Source organism: Natator depressus, chromosome 14, assembly GCF_965152275.1.
Source record: "Natator depressus isolate rNatDep1 chromosome 14, rNatDep2.hap1, whole genome shotgun sequence".
Classification (NCBI taxonomy): Eukaryota; Metazoa; Chordata; order Testudines; family Cheloniidae; genus Natator; species Natator depressus.
This window is the reverse complement of record NC_134247.1, coordinates 46,273,270-46,296,615: the sequence shown is the minus strand read 5'-3', so window position 1 is coordinate 46,296,615 and position 23,346 is coordinate 46,273,270. Positions and strand designations below refer to the sequence as shown.

The 23,346-nt window shown below is 51.6% G+C and overlaps 1 long non-coding RNA gene and 1 pseudogene across 1 annotated transcript; one reads left to right on the top strand and one right to left on the bottom strand.

Moving 5' to 3' along the window:
- LOC141998297 (uncharacterized) lies at positions 1 to 23,346 on the bottom strand. The gene is made up of 5 exons (XR_012641817.1): positions 23,246 to 23,346; positions 21,190 to 21,581; positions 17,817 to 18,073; positions 15,151 to 15,312; positions 1 to 119 (listed from the first exon to the last, which is right to left on the bottom strand). It is a non-coding gene; the product is annotated as an uncharacterized LOC141998297 (long non-coding RNA).
- LOC141998799 (uncharacterized) lies at positions 3,832 to 7,952 on the top strand (annotated as a pseudogene).

Sequence of the window (23,346 nt, the reverse complement as noted above, 5' to 3'; positions counted from 1 at the left end):
CTGGCCTCCTGGCCTCCCCTCCACGTCTCCTCTCCTGCAACATCGGGTTGTTAAGGACACAGCTGAAGTGTTCGCAACTCAGTCGGTTCCTCTCTAGTGATGAAACAAACACACGTCCCCTTTGAAAAATATGGAGAGAAAACTCACTTGAGTAACGCACCAGAAACTGATGAACTCTTGACCCCGCATTTTGAGATTTCCTTATGCTGCCCCCTGAGCTGCTTCCCTTTTTGCCTAAACGTGAGGAACAAGGTGCAATAACTTGCAGGTCGAACACCTGCGTGGACGATGCTGATGCCAGAGAAATCCCCCGGCTCCATGGTGTATCCCTGGCTTTCATTGTAAATGAGCAAGAGTCAGGCCCACGCGCGGAGCGGCAGACCCCACAGCGCTAACAGGTAGAATTGGCGGGAAAAGCGAAGGGGAGCAAAGGTCAGCCGATCCGAACGCTGAGGGAAACAACGGCTGTGGGCTAAAAACAGACCGGACCGTCTGGAGGGCGGGCAGTTGGGCAGCAGAGGCGCCAACCGCGGCTGGCGGGAGCTCGACCCCCGTCTGCCCCCGGCCCCGCCCCGACTCCGCCCTGGCCCCGCCCCCATTCCAACCCCTTTCCCAAAGGCCCCGCCCCTGCCCCGCCTCTTCTCCGCCTCATCCCGTGAGCACGCCGAGTGCCCGCTCCTCCCCCCTCCCTCCCGGAGCTTGTTCCGCCACGAAACAGCTGTTTTGTGGCAGCAAGCGCCGGGAGGTGGGCAGGGAAGCAGGGATGCGGCGCGCTGAGGGGATGAGGCGGAGGTTCGGTGATGTGAGGTGAATTGGGAGGGGAGCTTGGTTGCTGGTGTGTGCAGAGCACCCACTAATTTTCCCCCATGGGTGCTACAGCCCCAGAGCACCCATGGAACGGCGCCTGTGCCAGACAGGTCGGTATAAAAGTCGGTGTACCAGCAGACAGCCAAGGGGTAGGTGGAGAGCGAGTGGACGGTGAGGAGAAGGAGAGAAAAAAAGAGAGAGAAGCTTGCCGAGCCGTCCATCTGTCTGACAGCCAAATGGGGAGCTGAGGGAGCAGCAGGACACTGCCCCGTCCTGTCCAGCAGCAGAGGGAGGAGACGCAGAAACCCAAAAACTGTGTGTGTGTATTTGCATATATGTGTGTGTGTTTACATCTATATATAAGAGCTGACACAATATGCTCCACCGCAGTGCTAGCTGCATTTATGGGAATTAATCATTTTTCTTGATAAAAATAATGTTCTCTATATAATAATACCTGTCAAGCTTCACCCCAGTGGTAGTTGCATTTATGGAACATATTTGCTTCTCCTTACGTAAATATCAACGTTATTGAAACAAACACATTTGCACTCGGAAATATATATGTCTTGGGAATGGACGACACACCTTGCTGCGAGGAAAGTTCTAGCAGAGCGAACGGGGTGAGTTTCTCACTTTTCCCCATTGCAAATGTTTGTTTTGAAAACACCCTAGGTCCCGACTTGGTGTAGGAGGAGAGACTGAAACAGAGAAGAGGAGGTGACAGAAGGCTGGAAAATAAGGCTGTTCACCCCGTCTCAGACTCCATGAGGAAGGGGTGTTGGGTGGAATTTCAAGCACTCCCAGGTCAGATGTTCAGAAAACAGATTTTCTAACTATATTTTAACACTTGTTTTTCTCCTGAATTGGGACAAAAAGGTGAGATATTGGAAATTTGGGTGGAAAGTACAATTCTAGCAGGACTGGACCCCCCGAGCCAGCCCACTCCCATCACTGCCTGGATCACATTCGGGACAGCTCCCCCCTCTCAGAGCGATCGGCTCAGGCTCTCTGCAGACTCAGGCATGGGTCCAACCCGCCCCTGGTTAGAGAGATTTCTTTGCACCTGTGAGGGCTAGAAGCATTTTTGGCACTGCAAGCTGAGAGCCTAGAGATTGACTCCGGCTCACGGGACGGAAACCGTAGTCAGTTATTTGTGTGTCGCACAAGGCCCTGACTCTGACACTTCTGTAGCTGATTGTAACTCACCCCTGGTCCCCCCTACCCGCCCAGCTACCACCTTTGCAGAAGCTGCAGCCGTGAAAGAGGCTGAATTTCCTGTTTCTCACCACGATGCGCAGGGGTGAAAGTGAAGACAGAGCCCCGAGCAACTCGGCACGTTTCAGCCCACCACAGAAACAAAAGAAAGTACCAGTAGCAAATGGACCCTCCCCAAAGGTGCTGAGTGCTGCACAGACCCCCTCCCCTCTGAGAAAGATCGGGACCCCTGTCGTGCCAGGCTCTGCACAGACCTGAACTGAAGGATGACAAAGGGTCTGGACTCCTGGGTTCTCTCCCAGCTCTGCCATGGGAGTGGGGACTAGTGGGTTAGAGTCAGGGGGGCCTGGGAGTCTTTTTCTGCTAGACCACACATAACCAGAACTTAGGATAGAACCCAGGAGTCCTGACTCCCAGCCCTCCCCCCGGCTCCACCTCTCCTCACTCTCTCCCCACAGCTGCAGTGTGAGGATGGTGCCCGTGGGAGCCAGCTGAGGTCACTCAATCAGGGTGAACTGCAAACCGAACGGGGAAGACAAACCCCAACAGCTGGTGGATATTCCAATACTTAGATTTACCCAGCCAGCCCAAAACAGCCTCTGTACGACCTCCCTGGTTACTCAGAAGCCCGAAGAACGCAGTTCCCTTAAACTGCCCGGCCTCGTTGCATTTCAAAGCTCTATTCATTTACAGATATTTCGAACCAGGCTCTAAAGTTCGGCCATGGATCAGGTCAGTCTGGCAGTCTGACTCTTTCTGGCCCTGTCACCTTTCAATGAGATAGATTACACTCCTAACGTCACACCCCCAACGCAAAATGGATGCAGGAAGGGATGACACAAACATCGCTGAGTGCATCCCAAGAGCTACCCACCCTTGGTTCTGATTTACTACAGCTTGTATTGGGTTAGAGGCCATACCAGTGTAGAACAGAAACGGTTTATCCAAGTCATGGTCCATAACATGATTGAATCTCTTTACAAATTCAAGGTAAAACTTGGTTAGAACAACAGTGGATTTGATCAGCTCTTCCAACAGGATTCCCATATGTCTCATGTGATCTTGCCAAGAGCTAAAGAAAAGAGCTACTGGATCCATACAAGCTCCGGCAAATGTTTGGAACCCAATTAACATCAACTTAATGTAGATATTACTGTTTTTTATAGTACAGGAATCTTGGCATTTAGCCATGAAAGCAATATGGTCGTGTGCCTGTTTCCCTTCTCATATGAAAAGATCAGGAGGACTTGTGGCACCTGAGAGACTAACAAATTTATATGAGCATAAGCTTTCCTGAGCTACAGCTCACTTCATCGGAAAACATTTCTGTATAAAGCAGATAAAGACTGTCCGGAGCATGTTTGGTTTTTTAGAAGGAATATCCTGATTGCAAGAGATACGTGTTGCAAAAAATTAATATACCTCAGTATGTGAAAATAAAAGATATTAAGCAAAAATTCCTTTCTGTAAAATAATGTTATTCCTCATGACAAAATATCCCAGAGAGGGTAAGGAGCATGACCCAAGATGAGAGAATGAACTGAGGACTGAACCCAGGAGTCCTGGCTCCCAGGCCCCCATCTCCCCTTGCTCGAAGCACTAGACCCCACTCCCCTCCCAGCAGGGGCCAGAGGAATGCACACCCCCCCACCCCCGGCATCCAGTCCTCGTCCCCAGCCTCTTGCTGCAGCCATCTCAGAAGCTCAGGCCACAAAACTTTCCACCGGCCCCCCCCGAGGTGACATTTCCGGAGGATGCTGAGGCTGAGCTGAGCTGGGCTGCGGAGCTCCCCAGAGAGCAGGGACCATGGAGCAGCTGCCAGGCCTGAGCACCGTCCTCTGCACCGTCCTCCTCATCCCCAACTGGGGAGCAGGTACTAATTTAACGTGTCTATCCATCCACCTAACCCACCCCTAGATCCATCTGTGTGTGTCAATCCATCCACCTACCCCATCCCTAGATCCATCTCTGTGTGTCCATCTGTCCTTCTACCCCACTCCACTATATTCAGCCCTATCTGTCCATATACCCTATCCCTAGATCCATATCTGTGTGTCCATCCATCCACCTACCCCACTCCTAGGTCCATCTCTGTGTGTCCATCCATCAACCCACCCCACCCCTAGATCCATCTCTGTGTGTCCGTCTGTCCTTCTACCCCACTCCACTGTATTCAGCCCTATCTGTCCATATACCCTATCCCTAGATCCATCTCTGTCTACCCATTCAGCCCTACCCCGACATCTCATCTATCTTTTTATCTATGTACTCATCCATCCCACCCCAAAAAGAATATCTATCTAATCTATCTATCTATCTTTCTATCAACATAGATCCAGGGGTGGAGGATGCGTGCATGGATGCATAGATAGATATGGATATGTCACATCAGGTCAATGAGATGTATTCTGTTTCCGTAAAACAAATATTTCATTTCAGTGTTGACTCCTCTTCATAATATCAAATCAAACCAGTCTGGAAATGCAAAATCAAATCATTCCCTTTTGACCCTATCAAAAACGCTTTCTCTGCCCCAGTTTTAAACCAATTGTCACCCTTTCGATGAGACGGCATTTCCCAAGAGGAAAACGTTCCATCAGGACAAATTCTGACTCCCTCTAGTTTGAAGCAGAAATTGTATAAAGTGGAGGCATGTGTTTGTGGTGTATTTAAAAGGGTTAAAATGACAAGCTGCCAATTTAATTTGTAAGGGGATTTCCTGGTCCTTGTAAGGGGGAAGCCGTTCCATACCCCTCATTGTTTTGGTTGCCCTCGTCTGTACCTTTTGCAATTCTAATGTATCTTTACTTGATTTGAGGCGACCAAAACTGCACGCAGGGTCCAAGGTGCGGGCGTACCATGGATTTATATAGAGGCAATAGGATATTTTCTGTCTTTTTCTCTCTCCCTTTCCTAATGGATGCTCACAGTCTGGTGACTTTTTTCACTGCCGCTGCACATTGAGTGGATGTTTGCAGAGAACTAGCCACAACGACTCCAAGATCTCTCTTGAGTGGTAACAGCTAATTGAGAACCTTCAGTTTGCATGTACAGTTGGGATTCTGTTTTCCAATGTGCATGACTTTGCATTTTCCACCCTTGAGTCTCATCGGCCATTATGTTGCCCCGTCACCCAGTCTAGTGAGATCCCTTTGTAATTCCTCGCAGTCTGCTTTGGACTTAGCTGTCCTGAGTGATTTGACATCTAACGTCTCTGTGAGCATCTGCCATGCACGTAGCAGTGTTGATGTTGGGTCTCTGTTGGGGTGGAAGTGAAAGCCCTGTGCAGTGTGTTATTGAGAGTGTTGTGAGCAATAGCAAGGTGGACAGGAACGCACAATTCTTTCCCGTAGCTTCTTCTCTCTGTGCTGCTAAGGTTTCGGGTGGCTGGGGTGAGTCTTGATACCACTTGTCGTCATTTTCCTTTCCTGCTATAATGTTTATTGCCCTGGTTCACGAAGGTCTCTCAGTGCTTCAGAGCCCCGCTGTCCTCCGAGCGTCCCCCGGCGAGACCGTGAAGCTCAGCTGCTCCTTCGAGAACAGACAGGGCAGCGTGGCCAAAGCGACGTGGACTAGAGCACCCGGGGTTGTGCTGGATTCTCACCATCCCTTCTATAAAGGACGGCTCAGTATGTCCCACCTGGATCTGCTCCGGAAAGGGGAGGCCATGCTGACCCTGTCGGAGCTGGAGAAGCGGGACTCTGGTCTCTATCAGTGCCACGTCAGCATCCGCCAGGGAGAGAGCGGGACAGGAGAGGGCACGAAGCTGCAGGTGATGGAGAGATACCAGAGTGACACAGGTGAGGTGCTGAATGGGGCATGGGGTCTTCCCCCTCTATGGGCCGCCAGCGCCGATCCGGCCCCAGGGTGGGGGACTGGCTGGCTCAGGAGGTGGGAATGGGTTACGGGGCTGTCCCCTCTGTGGGGCGTTGGTCCAGGAATCTCCTAACTCCTCATTTCTATTGTCTAGGGTTTCCAGGGTGACCCCACCCCTAGATCCATCTCTGTGTGTCCATCCATCCACCTACCCCACCCCTAGATCCATCTCTGTCTGTCCATCTGTCCTTCTACCCCACTCCACTGTATTCAGCCCTATCTGTCCATATACCCTGTCCCTAGATCCATCTCTGCCTACGCATTCAGCCCTACCCGATATCCATCTCATCTATCTTTTTATCTATGTACGCATCCATACCACCCCAAAAAGAATATCTATATCTATTTCTATCTATCTATCTAGATCTCGGGGTGGAGGATGCGTGCATGGATGCATAGATAGATATGGACACGTCACTCAGGTCAATGAGAAGTATTCTGTTTCCATAAAACAAATATTTCATTTCAGTGTTGACTCTTCTTAATAATATCAAATCAAATCAGTCTGGAAATGCAAAATCAAATCATTCCCTATTGACCCTATCAAAAACACTTTCTCTGCCCCAGTTTTAAACCAATTGTCACCCTTTCGATGAGACGGCATTTCCCAAGAGGAAAACATTCCGTCAGGACAAAATCTGACCCCCTCTAGTTTGAAGCACAAATTGTATAAAGTGGAGGCATGTGTTTGTGGTGTATTTAAAGGGGTTAAAATGACAAGCTGCCAATTTAATTTGTAAGGGGGTATTCTGGTCCTTGTAAGGGAGAAGCCGTTCCATACCCCTCATTGTTTTGGTTGCCCTTCTCTGTACCTTTTGCAATTCTAATGTATCTTTTTTTGATTTGAGGCGACCAAAACTGCACGCAGGGTCCAAGGTGCGGGCGTACCATGGATTTATATAGAGGCAATAGGATATTTTCTGTCTTTTTCTCTCTCCCTTTCCTAATGGATGCTCACAGTCTGGTGACTTTTTTCACTGCCGCTGCACATTGAGTGGATGTTTGCAGAGAACTAGCCACAACGACTCCAACATATCTCTTGAGTGGTAACAGCTAATTGAGACCCCATCAGTTTGCATGTACAGCTGGGATTCTGTTTTCCAATGTGCATTTTCCACCATTGAGTTTCATCGGCCATTTTGTTGCCCAGTCACCCAGTCTAGTGAGATCCCTTTTGTAATTCCTCGCAGTCTTCTTTGGACTTAATTGTCCTGAGTGATTTGACGTCTAATGTCTCTGTGAGCATCTGCCGTGCCCAGAGCAGTGTTGATGCTGGGTCTCTGTTGGGGTGGAAGTGAAAGCCCCGTGCAGTCTGTTATCGACAGTGTTGTGAGCAGTAGCAAGGTGGACAGGAACGCACAATTCTTTCCCCTTAGCTTCTTCTCTCCGTGCTGCTAAGGTTTCGGGCAGCTGGGGCGTGTCTTGATACCACTCCTCGTCATTTTCCTTTGCTGCTGTAATGTTTATTGCCCTGGTTCACTAAGGTCTCACAGTGCTTCAGAGCCCCGCTGTCCTCCGAGTGTACGCCGGCGAGACCATGAACCTCAGCTGCTCCTTCGAGAACAGACCGGGCAGCGTGGTCAAAGCGACGTGGACCATAGTACCCGGGGTTGTGCTGGAATCTGACCATCCCTTCTACCGCGGACGGCTCAATATGTCCGACCTGAATCTGCTCCGGAAAGGGGAGGTCACGCTGACCCTGTCGGACCTAGAGAAGCGGGACTCTGGTCTCTATAAGTGCCACATCAGCATTCGCCAGGGAGAGAGCGGGACAGGAGCGGGCACCGAGCTGCAGGTGATGGGGAGGAACCAGAGTGACACAGGTGAGGTGGGGAATGGGGGCACGGAGCCTTCCCCGTCTCTGGCCCCAGGGCAGGGGACTGGCTGGTTCAAGGGGCTGAGAATCCCCTAAAGCTCCTCTCCATCGCCCAGGTAAAGAACCTGCCCCCGTAGTGTGCTGCGCCCAGGAGCTCCTGTACCAGGTTGCCATCGCCTTGGGGCTCCTTCTCATCCTCAGCCTGGTGGTCACCCTTCTCCTGAAGAGACACTGAGGTACCAAACCGGAGCCTTCCCCCTGCTAACCTCCTGGCCCCCATGGGCCAGGGCCTCTGCTCGTGAACACATCCGAGTGTCCGTGTGTCCGTTGTGGTCCACGCTGGGTTGTCTGTTGGTATAACTAACCCCCCACGTCCTTCCTTCTCTTCCCATCCCTAGATCTCTGCAGCTTCCCTCTTCACCCCAGACTCTCTCTCACACTCCTCCGTTTTAACGTTCCTTTCTTCTCCCTTCTTCCGCAGCGCTGCCCCCCTCGCAGCCCCGCCAGCGGCAGCCGAAGGTAAGACAATGCAGGCTGGGCCCTGTTCCATACAGTCCTTGGGTCTGGTCTCCGGGTGCCAATAAGGACTGGTACAATACAGTGAGGGGAGAGAACCCAGGAGTCCTTGCTCCCATCCCCCCTGCTCTAACCCCCCACTCCCCTCCCAGAGCCAGGGATAGAACCCAGGAGTCCTGGCTCCCAGCCCCCCTGCTCTACCCAACTCGACCCCACTCCTCTCCCAGAGCTGGGGAGAGAACCCAGGAGTCCTGACTCCCAAACCCTCCAATCTGGGGTAACACTGTGGGATTTGCTCCCTGGGAGATGCCTAAATTGGCCTGAATTAAGAGACCAGATCTGGGGTGAGGGCGTCCTCACAGCATATCTGTCCAACACAGGGCCACGGCAGCTGGGGGGCCGAGGAAAGCGAGAGCCTGCACTACGCAGAGATTAAATTCCAAACTCCAGGACTCAGGGAACACACCTCCAACCACGCCCAGCGGCGCTGAGTCCCTCCGCACTCAGCACCACCTGAGTCCCTCACACTCACAGCCACGCCGCCAGGAGGGAATTCCCCACAGGAGGAGACCCTCACAGGGTTTGAGGGAGAGCAGAAGAAAATTATGGGCGTGAAAGTCCATGTGAACCCCAACAAAACCCAACTAGCCCTCTCTACGGCAGGGAATAATCTACTAGGGCATAGTCTGACCTTCAGGAAATGCCTTCTCCGGGGCCTCCTGGATATAACTATATCACGTCCCTGTGTGTTATTTCCCTGTCCTCTCTGGAGTGATTGCAATGCCTCCCTGTGGAGCATGACCAGCTGGGGGTAATTAACGCAGCGTCTGGTCCCTCTTCCTAACTGAGCACGAAGAGAAACGCTCGCCCAGCTCAGCATGGTGTGGGCGGTGGAACTGGTCTGAGCGACCAGCGTGACTGCTCCAGCCGGCTGGACTTGCTCAAAGAAAGTGATTTTTTTTGGTCTAAAAATTAAATAATTTCTTTGTGTGAAAAATTGTCTGTTTTCAGAGTTTTTTGAAAAAATGTGTTTTGGTAAAAAACTTTTGCTTTTCTCCCTCACTTCCCTCTTCTCTTCAGTCCCCTTGTCATGGTCCAAAATCTTACAATCATTTCTGAAAATTTGCTTTTCAGAAAATCAACTTTTTTCCCTATGAAAAAAAATGATATTTTCCTGAAAATTTGATATTTTGTTCTGGAACATAGAATCATAGAATCATAGAATATCAGGGTTGGAAGGGACCTCAGGAGGTCATCTAGTCCAACCCCCTGCTCAAAGCAGGACCAATCCCCAATTAAATCATCCCAGCCAGGGCTTTGTCAAGCCTGACCTTAAAAACTTCTAAGGAAGGAGATTCTACCACCTCCCTAGGTAACGCATTCCAGTGTTTCACCACCCTCCTAGTGAAAAAGTTTTTCCTAATATCCAACCTAAACCTCCCCCACTGCAACTTGAGACCATTACTCCTTGTCCTGTCATCTTCTACCACTGGGAATAGTCTAGAACCATCCTCTTTGGAACCACCTCTCAGGTAGTTGAAAGCAGCTATCAAATCCCCCCTCATTCTTCTCTTCTGCAGACTAAACAATCCCAGTTCCCTCAGCCTCTCCTCATAAGTCATGTGTTCCAGACCCCTAATCATTTTTGTTGCCCTTCGCTGGACTCTCTCCAATTTATCCACATCCTTCTTGTAGTGTGGGGCCCAAAACTGGACACAGTACTCCAGATGAGGCCTCACCAATGTCGAATAGAGGGGAACGATCACGTCCCTCGATCTGCTGGCTATGCCCCTACTTATACATCCCAAAATGCCATTGGCCTTCTTGGCAACAAGGGCACACTGCTGACTCATATCCAGCTTCTCATCCACTGTAACCCCTAGGTCCTTTTCCGCAGAACTGCTGCCTAGCCATTTGGTCCTTAGTCTGTAGCTGTGCATTGGGTTCTTCCGTCCTAAGTGCAGGACCCTGCACTTATCCTTATTGAACCTCATCAGGTTTCTTTTGGCCCAATCCTCCAATTTGTCTAGGTCCCTCGGTATCCTATCTCTGCCCTCCAATGTATCTACCACTCCTCCCAGTTTAGTATCATCCGCAAATTTGCTAAGAGTGCAATCCACACCATCCTCCAGATCATTTATGAAGATATTGAACAAAACCGGCCCCAGGACCGACCCCTGGGGCACTCCACTTGACACCGGCTGCCAACTAGACATGGAGCCATTGATCACCACCCGCTGAGCCCGACAATCTAGCCAACTTTCTACCTACCGTATAGTACATTCATCCAGCCCATACTTCTTTAACTTGCTGACAAGAATACTGTGGGAGACCGTGTCAAAAGCTTTGCTAAAGTCAAGAAACAATACATCCACTGCTTTCCCTTCATCCACAGAATCAGTAATCTCATCATAGAAGGCAATTATATTAGTCAGGCATGACCTTCCCTTGGTGAATCCATGCTGACTGTTCCGGATCACTTTACTCTTGTGTAAGTGCTTCAGGATTGATTCCTTGAGGACCTGCTCCATGATTTTTCCGGGGACTGAGGTGAGGCTGACTGGCCTGTAGTTCCCAGGATCCTCCTTCTTCCCTTTTTTAAAGATTGGCACTACATTAGCCTTTTTCCAGTCATCCGGGACTTCCCCCGTTCGCCATGAGTTTTCAAAGATAATGGCCAATGGCTCTTCAATCACATCCGCCAATTCCTTTAGCACTCTCGGATGCAACTCGTCCGGCCCCATGGACTTGTGCACGTCCAGCTTTTCTAAATAGTCCCTAACCACCTCTTTCTCCACAGAGGGCTGGCCATCTACTCCCCATGTTGCGATGCCCAGCGCAGCAGTCTGGGAGCTGTCCTTGTTAGTGAAGACAGAGGCAAAAAAAGCATTGAGCACATTAGCTTTTTCCACATCCTCTGTCACTAGGTTGCCTCCCTCATTCAGTAAGGGGCCCACACTTTCCTTGGCTTTCTTCTTGTTGCCAACATACCTGAAGAAACCCTTCTTCTTACTCTTGACATCTCTTGCTAGCTGCAGCTCCAGGTGTGATTTGGCCCTCCTGATTTCATTCCTACATGCCCGTGCAATATTTTTATACTCTTCCCTGGTCATATGTCCAACCTTCCACTTCTTGTAAGCTTCTTTTTTATGTTTAAGATCCGCTAGGATTTTCACCATTCACCATTTTCACCATTAAGCCAAGCTGGTCGCCTGCCATATTTACTATTCTTTTGACTCATCGGGATGGTTTGTCCCTGTAACCTCAACAGGGATTCCTCATCCGCCTCTCCCCCCCCAGTGAAAATGTTTCATTTTATCCCTGAAAATGGGGACACTTCCCTCCCCCCTCCCCCAAAAAACAATATTTTTTTTTCACGAAAATTTTTTCTCCCCTGTAAATTGGAATCTTGCCCCCTCTGCAAATGTTGTTTTTTAAAATGATGAGTGGGGGAAGAAGGAAAAAAGAGAGAAAAAGAAGGAACTGAATACAAGTCACTGGGGAAAATCAACCAGCAATGTCGAGAAGTAATTGAAAGACCAGGGGGGAAATTGGTCTCTGATTTTTTCCCCTTTGGGTATTTACCATTTTTGTGGGATTTTTGTCCCTCCCGCCCTTTTCTCCCCTTCCCCCCCCTCACCTCCCCATCGTGCCTGACCTGGGGAAGGGGACTCACTCCCTTTCTGATACCCTGCCCCAAATATATCCCGGAACCTTCCAATGCGGCTCCTGTTTCCCACCCGGACCCCATAAAGAACTATGGGCAAGTCGTTTGTTTATGTTAGAGGGGTTGATGCGACTTCCGGTTTCTTTCCGCCCCCACTGAGATCCACTTCCACTGTCTTCCTCTCCCTTTGAAGAATTAACCCCAGTTTCACCCGCCCCCCTTTAAATCCTGCGGGACATGAAACAAATACACTTCCCCTAGCTTCCATGTTAAGTAAGCAAGAATCTCTCCTCAATTTGAAGCTGCAGGTCACAGAGCTCTAAAAATAGAATTGGCAGGAATAATGAAGTAGGGGAAAGGTCAGCAGATCATAACTCTGAGGTAAACAACGTCTGCAGGGTAAAAACAGAACGGACCGTTTGGTATGTGGGCAGTTGTCATGCGCAAGAAAGTCCCCACAGGTCGGTATAAAAGTCGTTGTGTCAGCAGACAGCCAAGGGGTAGGTGGAGAGTGAGTGGACGGTGAGGAGAAGGAGAGAAAAGCAGAGAGAAGCCTGCTGAGCGGTCCACCTGTCCGACAGCCGAATGGGGAGCTGACGGAGGAGCAGGACACTGTCCCGTCCTGTCCAGCAGCAGAGGGAGAAGATGCAGAAACCCAAGGAGAACACAGCAGTGGAGGGAGGCAGAGAGAGAGCGCAGGAGAAACAGTCAGCAAGCGGGGTCAATCGGTTCTAGCTCCATTGGAGTCAACGGGGCCAGATCCCAGCTGGGGTCAGCTGGCCAGTGCTCCACTGGACGCAATGGGACCAGAGCCCCAGTTTGTGTCAATCAGCTGTAGCTCCATCGGAGTCAAAGGGGCCAGACCCCCAGTTGGTGTCAATCGTCTTTAGCTTTTCTGACTTCAATGGAACTGATTTACAGAGGCTTAGTACCTGGCCCCACTGAGGTCAGCGCAGGTGTGGCTGCTTGACACCAGCTGGGATCTGGCCCCAACTTTTTGCCCCGATTCATCCTGTCAGGATACACGCAGTTGCTGAAATTAATGAGTCTGTCTCCTTAATGCTCCCAGGCTACAGGGTCTCCCTGCTGCCCCTAACCCGCCTCCCTCTCCTCCTACACCCCCAGCAAGGGTCACTAGCCCAGCGTGGTGCTACCCAGGGCCGTCCTTAGGATTTATGGGGCCCTACGCAGTATTATTAAACTAGTGCCCCTAGGCCTGACAGCAGCCCTGCGGGGGGAGGGACGAGGCAGCAAAGGATACCGAGGCGCCTGGCCTGCCTCACGGCGGCAGAGCATCACGGTTCCCCGCAGAGACCCCCGGACCCTCTGCCTCACGCAGAATGCGCGGTGCCGGTTCATTCGGCTCTGTGAATACGGCCCCTGCCTAAGACACTGCAGCGCATACTGGGTGTGCGGGAGCCGACCCACTCTTACCTACTGTCGTGGGTGGGGGTGAAGCTGCCGCTTGGGGAGGCTCGTTCCCCAGCCCACCTGTGGCCCCGCCCATACTCCACCCCTGCTCCGCCCCAGGCCCCGCCCCCACTCTGCCCAGGCCCCGCCCTCTCCCCACTGTTTCCCTCCTCTCTTCCCTGCTCACCCCCTTCCAGCCAAATCCCTGAACCCAAATGAAGCAAATGACATTTGAAAAGACCACTCTTCTGCCATTTCTTTCTAAAGAAAATGGAGCATGTTTCCCACTGCAGGCCCGATGGTGAAGACTGGACATGCAGAAGGTACCTAATTAAAAGCACTACATTTGGGAATAAAAAATGTCAGTCACAGGGATTTTGATATACCCTGAAGTTTGTCAGAGATTTATTTGCAAAAGCTTTGTAGTAAGGGCGAGTCAGCTGCCCTGCTGAACACAGCGTTAAATATTATGGGATACATGAGGCAGCTCTTCTTTGTTTTACATTTTCTTATTCAGTATTTCTAGCTGATTTTATATTTTAAATGTACTCTTAAGCCTTCAGAAAGTAATCATTCCAGATTACTACATATTTAACTCACTGACACAAAGACATTATTTTAAATTAATTGATCACAGAGGTTTCGTGTGTTCATAACAACTTTCACTCCTTTTAGAAAAAGGGAACACTAATTTACTTTGTGTGATCTCCATAACAATAGACGTGTTTATGAAATTTCACCAACTTTAAAGAACATGTTTCTAAAGATTTTAGGCATAACAAAGGATTTTATATCTTACTAAGGTACTGATTTTGCTGGAGCGTTCTCTTAAAACTAGTTCATTAGATAGTCAGAAGAAAGGGAAACTCGTTTGTCCAGCTATCTGGAAGGAAAGGGGTGTTAAGGGCTCTCTTCACCAGGGGGGTGAAGGGAGAACGAGATGGACAGAAAGGACAGGAAGACTTTGGAAGCAAGTTTTTTGTCCTATAGTCATTAAAATTAAAATGTGTATTTTAGAGAAGGGTGGTCTTTTGAAGGATTTATTTAAAAAACTATATGTCTGAAGATCCAAGCATTTAAGGCTAAAGATGAATACTCAGATGGTGCATCTAAAAATCTATGCAAGGATTTTTTAGAGATGTGATTTTACAATCTTCAGCAACACACTAATTAAATATTTTTAAAGTAAATTTTAAAGTAAGGTCCCGTAGACTAAGAAGTTCTGAGTAAATATTACAGTAATGCACAACTGTTTTGGTCAGTAAATTCAGAAACTAACCGCATATACCTGCGGATTGGCAAATGCCTGTCACATGGCTTCATTACCCCATGAATGGCTCTTTAACAGTTTCAATGTTGTGCTAATAGGTCTGGCAGGCTGGAGGCTTTTTCACTTTTAAGTATTGGATCCCCTCTGGAGGAAGACTCACCAGGCTGCAGGAGCAGCCAGCTGTGGTGGGAGCCTACAGGAAGGGTCAAAAAGGGATAGGAAGAGGCAGGAGGGAGGACATTAAGACCCAGGGGTGCCCCAAATTTTTGGGTGCATATGCTACATATGCCTAAGGATGGCCCTGGGAGGGATAGATCCTGTGGGGGGAAGGATGGAGGGACATATTGTCGAGGGAAGGCTGGATGGATACATAGAGGGAAGGATGGGTGGATGGATACTGCACAGGGATGGATAGATAACCGAGGGGAGGGTGGATGGATTAGTTTAGATAGATGGGGATGTATGGGGATGGCTCAATATGGCTGTGGGGATGGGGAGGGATGGACAGATGGATCTGGGGGAGTAGACAGACCGACCCCCAGGCTAGCTAGCCAGGATTTGCTGACATACCTGCTGCCCAGGTGGGGATGAAGAGGAGGACGCAGAGGACGGGGCTCAGGGCTGCAGTTGCTCCATGGTCCCCGCTGTCTTGGGTGGCTTTGCGGAGGGCTTTCCCCTTCACCTCCTCCCCTGGTTCTTGTCATGCAGACAGGAAGCAGAAGACCAGAAGTCCTAAGTGCAGACAATGCAACGTTTATTGGGGTTCATTTCCAAGCAAGAATATTCCAAAGCCCTTCGCACCAGTCGGGCTTATCTCTATATGTGATAATCTGTTCTCCAGTGTTCCCTTCCCAGCTCCAACACCGCAGAGCATTTACCCTGCGTCCCCCCGCCCGGCTCCGACGCCACAGAGCCTTTACCCTATGTCCCCCCGCCCGGCTCCGACGCCGCAGAGCATTTACCCTGCGTCCCCCCTCCCGGCTCCGACGCCACAGAGCCTTTACTCTGTGTTCCCACTTCTGGCTCCGACGCCGCAGAGCCTTTACCCCGCGCCCCTCTTCCTGGCTCTGATGCCGCAGAGCTTTTACCCCGCTTCCCCCCGCCCAGCTCCGACGCCGCAGAGCCTTTACCCCGTGTCCCCCTGCCCAGCTCCGACGCCGCAGAGCCTTTACCCCGCATCCCCCCTCCCGGCTCTGACGCTGCAGAGCCTTTATCCCGCGTCCCCCTTTCCGGCTCCAACGCCGCAGAGCCTTGCCTGTGCCCCTGTTCCCGTTCCCCCCACTTAGCAAACATGATTCCAATTTCCCTTCTCCCCACTTCCTATTTGACCCCAGTTTATATAGTAATATTCTCAGCTATACCTTAATCAATCATTTTACTGACATTTAACTAACCAATTCTAACATATTGTACCATAATTCTCTAACCAATTATATCCCACCACCCTAATTAACTTACACCTAGCAAAATTAATTATACAGCAAACAATTAGAGAACCAGACAGATTAACAATAGAAAAGTGGGGGCCATAAAGATAAAACAATACAGAAATGAGGGTTTCACAACCACAACCACTGAGAAGTGAGCTCTTGCCAGACCGGAGGCTATCAAACTAAGTTTTCTTTAATCATCTTAAGATCTGTTTCTTTATCGGGTGGTGATGGGCACTATCAGGACTGGATCATCTTCCTAACACCCCAATAGCACCTTATTTCAATGTGACTGGTTTGGGATGTGAGGATGTGACCGTTTGCTTCCCAGCTTATGGCTGCCCCAGCTGCTTAGCCAAAGGCCATAGCCTAAGAACGAGGCCTCAGACTCTCCTAGCGAGAGAAGCCCAGACACAGGCGGACTGTGATTTTGATTCTTTGTTTTTATACCCCTGTAACTAGCTAAGTGATAAAAATACACCTAAGTTCTTAAAGTCTAGGCATTTACAGGCAGGCCTGCATATCTAGATCCTAACACAGCTCAGCTCAGCCTCAGCATCCCCCGGAAGCATCAGCCTCCCAGGGCCGGTGGAAACATTTGTGGTCAGCACCTCTGAGATGGGCCGGATAAGGGGAGGAGGAGAGTTGGGTGTGTGTCTGTGCTATTAAACGTGACAGGGTCCTGTGTGCCTGTCTGTGACCATGTGCGACCCCTGCTGGCATGGATCAGCCCCGCTCCTCCATGTGTCCTGAACCCCAGACCACCCACAGCTACGGGGGATTCCCCTCTACTCAGAACTGGGTTGGCCAGTGAATCGGGAGCAGGGAGAACGGGGTCCCAACACCTCCCTGTAGCTCCCCATCAGCCCTGGGATGTAGCAGAGGGACAGCTGGCCTGTCTGTAAGGTAGGCGGGTTTGGCACTGTGTGTTTTATTGGGGGGGAGGTGGATGGAAGAGGGTGGAATGGAGCAGGATGGATGGATGGATCCGTCCTCAGCGCCTTTGGCTGTCTGTCAGCAATTCATCCCACCCATCTGTCTGTGGAGAAGGCCCTGTCTGCATCTGTCCACCCATTGCTCCATCCATCCATCCATCATTGTACATCTGTCTGTGGAGAAGGCCCTGTCTCCATCTGTCCGCCCATCATTCCATCCATCCATCCCTCTGTGCTAGAGCCCTCCATCCACCTGTCTACCCATCGCTCTGTCCATCCATCCATGTGGTAGGCCCCTCTATCCAGCCAGCCACCGCTCGGTGCATCTGTATGTGGAGAGGTCTTCCCTCAATCCGTCCACCCATCACTCCATCCATCCACCTGCCCGTGGTAGGGCCCTCTGTCCGTCGTCCATCCATCCATCCATCTGTAATACACTCTTTATTTGTCTCTAGCTCTGTCCCCCCTCCCCTCTTTGTACTATGCTCTCTCTCTTCATCCTGCACATCCCATTTTCCCTTTGCGCCCCTATCACCTCCAGCTCCCCCCAAGCACCGATCTCCGCCCTGATAGTGGAAACCCCCTGGTGATCCTGTCACCGACACGTAGCTCCCAGCTGTCCCTGGGATAGCTGATCTCCTCCAGCGGTCCCTGGAGTCAGCAGCTCCCTCCGGGATCCACTGGGGGATCATTTCAGCGCAGTGAGAGGGGGCTGGGACCCACGGAGCGATAAGGAAACCATCACCACTGGGGGGCCACAGCTCTACAGCCAGCGGTTGCGTCAGAGAGGCCAAGGGCCCCGGGGATGCAGAAATGAGCCCATCCTGCTGCTGAACCCAACACCCCTGGTCAGTTTCACTTTCACACCCACCTGTGCACAGGCCCAGTGACCTCCTGGCTGCGTGGTATCTGAGCAGGCGCCTCCCCCCTCGCCAGCCACAAGAGTTTCCATTGCGCGCCCAGGCTGCTCGCTCTGGAGCAGCCATTACTTGTCGTCCCTGGGTCCCGTCTGCTCGACAGTCCTGGTCTGCAACTCCTGGGGTGTCTCCTAGCCCACGGAGAGCATGGGGAGGCTGCCGGCCCCTAGCATCATCTGCTTCTTCTTCTTCCTCGTCCCCTTGATAGCAGCTGGTGAGACAAGCTCAGATTTATGGGGGGACTGGAGATAGAACCCGGCCCCCCCTGCTCTAACCCCACTCCCCTTCCCTCCCGGAGCCGGGGAGAGAACCCAGGAGTCCTGGCTCCCAGACCCCCTTGCTCTAACCCACTAGACCCCCCACTACTCTCCCATAGGGGTATGGAGAGATGGTCTCAGAATACATAGACAGCTGAAGATGGCTAGATGGATGGAGAGGAAGGGGGGTGTTTAAGGGGGTAGATGGATAATGAGAGAGATGGAGGGGGTGTTTGGGGATGGATGGATGGATGGAAAAGGGGAGAGGGAAGGGGTGTATGGGGCTGGCTGGCTGGATAATGAGAGATGGAGGGGGTGTTTGGGGGTGGATGGATGGGTGGATAATGAGAGAGATGGAGGGGGTGGTTGGGGGTGGATGGATGGATAATGAGAGAGATGGAGGGGTTGTTTGGGGTGGATGGATGGATAGATAGATAGGGGAATACGTGCAGGAGTTGTACAGGGATGGATAGGTTTATTCTAGAGGACTGTCTGGTCTACCATCGTTAAGGTTTAGACCAGCTTTGTCTTTAAAGCTTGACTCTCCTAAGTGCTCTAAAGTCCGCATGGTTACTTGCATTGCCTTGAAATGCGATGTGCTTCCCGGGGCTGCAGGCTGGGGTTCGTGGGTAGCGGGGTGTGGAGGGGAACGGGTGGTTCAGGTTAGCAGTGGATGCATGGCTAGACGGACAGAACTGAGCATGGATGGAGGGAAGGCCAAATAACTGAGGACAGAGGGATGGACAAAGCTGAGGGTAGATGGATGGAGGGAAAGATGGATGGATGGATGGATGGAGCTGAACACAGACGGACGGATGGATGGAGCTGAGGGTGGACGGATGGATAGGTGGAGCTCAAGACGGACAGATGGGTGGATGGATGGACAGACAGGTGGATGGATGGAGATAAGGTCAGACAGACGGGTGGATGGATGAGAGAGCTGAAGATGAATGGATGGATGGACTGACAGGGCTGAGAATGGGTGGGTGAGTGGATGGACAGACGAACAGATGGATCTGAGGATGGCTGGATGGGGCAGGCAATAGGTGAATGGACGGACAGGTGGACAAAGCTGAGGATGGACGGATGCACAGAGCCGATGGTGGATGGATGGAAAGTGCTGAGAACAGGCAGGTCTCGGGCTGGGTAGAGCGGTCGAGCGATAGATGATAGACAGACAGACTCTGCTGCGGGAAGGCCAGGGGGATGGATAGACGGACGCGGCCAGCGCCCCGTGACAGCAGTGCAGTCCCTGCCCTGTGTCTGTCACGTGGCTCATTCTCTCTGCAGGTCTCAGGCTTCAGCAGCTGCCCCCCACGGCGAGCGTCCTGGCCGGGGGCAGCGTCACCTTAAGCTGCACCTTCCACAGCCGCAACCAGACCGGGACACAAGTCACCTGGGCCAGGGGCTCCCGGGAGGCCATCGTGCTGGACCCCGACCACCCCTTCTACCAGGGGCGGCTGGCCAAGAGCCAGCGGGACCAGCAGGGCCTGGCGGAGGCCACGGTGACCCTGTCGGAGCTGATGGAGAGGGACTCAGATCTCTACCACTGCTACATCACCCACCTGCAGGGCAAGCAGGCGAAGGGCACGGGGACCACCCTGACTGTGATGGACAGAGGTGACTTGGGGGGCTCGGGACATGGGGTCTTTCCTTCTCGGGGGTGCCGGCTCTGATCTGGGCCCAGGGCAGGGACTGGCTGGCTCAGGGCGGCAGGGAATGGGGCACGGGGCCTGTCCCCTTGAGGGAGCATTGGTTCCAATCCGGCCCCAAGGCAGGGGACTGGCTGGCTCAGGGAGCGGGGAATGGGACATGGGGCTGGCTGCAATCTGGAGTGGAGATCAGGAATAACAGAGTGATGCTCATCCTGTGGGGGGTCGTCAGGTTTAAATTAAACAATCTTCCAGCTGCTTCAAGACGGCTTTTCTGCCGAGTTGTTGCTAGCTGCAGCTCTGGTGTGTCTCACATCCTGTCAGTGCCTCGGGGTGAGAGAGGTGGTTAGAAACCCGGATCCCCACTTCTCCCGTGCGCTCAGAGACGTCTCTCTTTCTGTTCTCTCGCTATTGGCCCGGGTTGGCTCTGAGCTCTTTGGCCTGCTGCAGGTGAGGTATGACCCGGCCCTGCCGACTCACTGCCGGAAGATCAGACTCATACTGGCAGCTGCGAAGGGCCTTTTAATAAGCGCTGGTGGAGACTGGGGGAGTTTTCTTGCAGTGTTTGTTGAAGAGGAAATTGGTTGCTTAATGCAGGGGTGAGTGAGGGACACACACGACCCCAGATCCAGAGACACAGAGAGGCGCACACAGCCCCAGAAATCAGACACCCACAGCCCCATAGACATGCAGCCGCTGACCCAGAGAGAGACCAGAATGGCCCCGTGACCCACACCACGCTCTCTGGCGCACCAGTCTCTTGAGATTCGCTCCCGTTGGTCCCATGTATGAATGGAGGTTGCTGGCCATTAGCCCAGACCCCAGGAGGGCAGCTGGCCGCTAACACGCTACACCAACTGAACCGGACCCTCCTCTGTGGCCTCCATTTGGGAGCAACTCCACAGACATCACTGGGGTCACTCCAGATTCACTGAGATCAGAGTCCGGACTGACTCCATTGGTGTCAGTGGGCTCACTCTGGGGTCACCCCAGAATCACTGAGATCAGTATATGGCCCCAATTCCCTTGGCATCAGTGGGGTCGGTCCAGATTTACATCAGGCTCACGGAGATCAGAATCCAGCCCTGACTCCGCTGACATCCATGGGGTCACTCTGGATTCATACTGGGGTCATGGAGACCAGAATCCAGACTTGACTCCATTCACTGCAATGGATTTACTCCAGATTCACTTTGGGAGCTCTGAAATCAGAATCCAGCCCTGACTCCATTTGCATCAGTAGAGTCACTCTGCATTCACACCGGTACGGTACCAGTGAGATCAGAATCCAGTGCAACAAAAAACACCAGAAATGGCTTCCTAGGGCTCTTCCCAGGAGAGAACTGGGAACATTAACATCCTTCCTTTTATTTAGACGACAGAAAGGAATCGAAGCGGGATACCAGCACAGAACTCACCATCTACAGAGCCACGATTGCTCTGGCAGGCGTCAGCATCATCCTCTTAGTTACCACCCTCCTGCTGCGCGGACGCAAAGGTATTTACTCCTCCTCCCATGCTCACTCCATCTGCCCGTTCTTTCTGCATTCAAAATGTACTTCTCTTCCGTCCCACTGGTGCAAGGGGGAATGGGAGCCTCCGATCTACATTCTCCAGTCCTCTGTTCAGTTCGTACACCTCCATTCATCTCTTCCAACAATAACCCATGTCTCCTTCTTTCCTCCCCAGACACCCAACGCCAGCAGTCGGCAAAGGTGAGACCACGAAAATTGGAGCTTGAGTTTAACTGGGTGGCAGTGTCGGTTTCAAGACAGTGATGACACGTGGTCCCTGTGACTCTGGTAGAAACCTGACCAACGGAACACAGGAGAGGGTTAGGGGTTCTTTAGCCCTTAAATATTACAGTCACAGAAGCTGCAAAAGAGTACCAGATTATCTATCATCTAGACCAGTGGTTTTCAACACCGAGGGCTTCAGTGGATGCATCAATTCATCTCGATATTTGCATAGGTTTACAACAGGCTACATAAAAAGCACCAGCAAAGTCAGTAGAAACTAAAATATCATACAAACAGTGACTTGTTTATACTGCTCTATACACTCTATGCTGAAATGTAACTATAATATTTATATTCCAATTGATTTCTTTTCTAATGATATGGTAAAAATGAGAAAGGCAGAAATTTTTCAGTAATAGTGTAGCTGTGACACTTTTGTATTTTGATGTCTGATTTTGTAAGCCAGTAGCTTTTAAGTGAGGTGAAACTTGGGGAATGCGAGACAAATCAGACTCCTGAAAGGGGTCTGGAAAGGTTGAGAACCACTGACAGACAGACGTGCACATGGGGATGGGCAGAGATGTACGTATGTACAGATCCGTGTGCACAAGGACAGGTGGATAGATCAAATCTGAACTCGCAGCCCCTCTGTTATTCCAGCCCTGGGCTCCCTTCTCTGCACACAGCTCTGACGGTGCCTCTCAATCCCAACCTGTAGCCACTTGGGCGGGTCCCTCTGGGGGCTCAGTCACACCGGCCTGGGGCTATGTGTGCTGGGGATAATAGCACACACGGATCTCCCAACACCGAGCCAGGGGTCTCCATTTTACCCACTTCCCCCTTAAATGCACTAAAGGGGCTGGAAAGAGGGCAGCGGGAGATGGAGCCCTGGTGACTTGATTTGTGTCTTCAACAGGGGGACAGCAGAGCTGGTGGTAACACGAGCGAGGATCTGCACTACGCCGAGATCACTTTCAAGGCTCCGGCTCACACAGAATACGCCTCCATCCGGACCCAGCAGCTGTGAAGAGTCAGATCTGACTGTGCAGCAAAGGGAGAGGCAGATAACGGCAGGAGATCCCTTCATCAGACAACCTTGGAGGCATCTCCCAGGGTTAGTGCTCGCTTAGTCAACGCGCTGAGCCTTTTGCTTCTGGACAGTTATTAAGAGGACCGTAAGGATAGATGTGTGAGGCTGCGGGCCAGATCCCCAGCTGGGGTCAATCATCTGTTGCTCCATGGGTGTTGATGGGGCTGGATCCCCAGCTGGTCTGAATTGGTGTCACTCCTCTCAGCCCGGGAGCCTGGCCCACAGGAAAGGAGGCATCCAAACTACCAAGTGGTGCCCCAAGGGAGTTCAGGTGCCTCATTCTCTACGGGGCAGGCTCCTTGGAAGAACGACATCTCCCAGCATGCAGCACGCTCTCCTCTCTCGGTGCGGGGAGGGTGTTATGGGAGTCCCTAGCAGGGATGCATCATAGAAGATACACTCTGGCGGAAAGAGAACGAGGCCTGGAATGACAACTCCTACACGGCCCTGCTTTGAATCAAAACCGTTCGGGTTTTGGGATTTCGCCACAACCTTGAAACTCTCCACAGAAAATAATCAACAAGAGGGTAAAATCTAGTTGCTGAAATTTTCAGTGGGGGGGGGGAATCCTTTTCTCCAGCCAACTCTGAATCTGAGATTCCAGTTTTTTCCCTGCTGCCTCTTTCTGGAAAGGATAAAACTGACCTGGGGAAAGACGTTTCCAGGTCACGACCAACGTGACGGCGCCCGGCGGGTGCTAACGACAGGAACGAAATCAGGACATGAAGGGCCCTGAGTGGTGATCC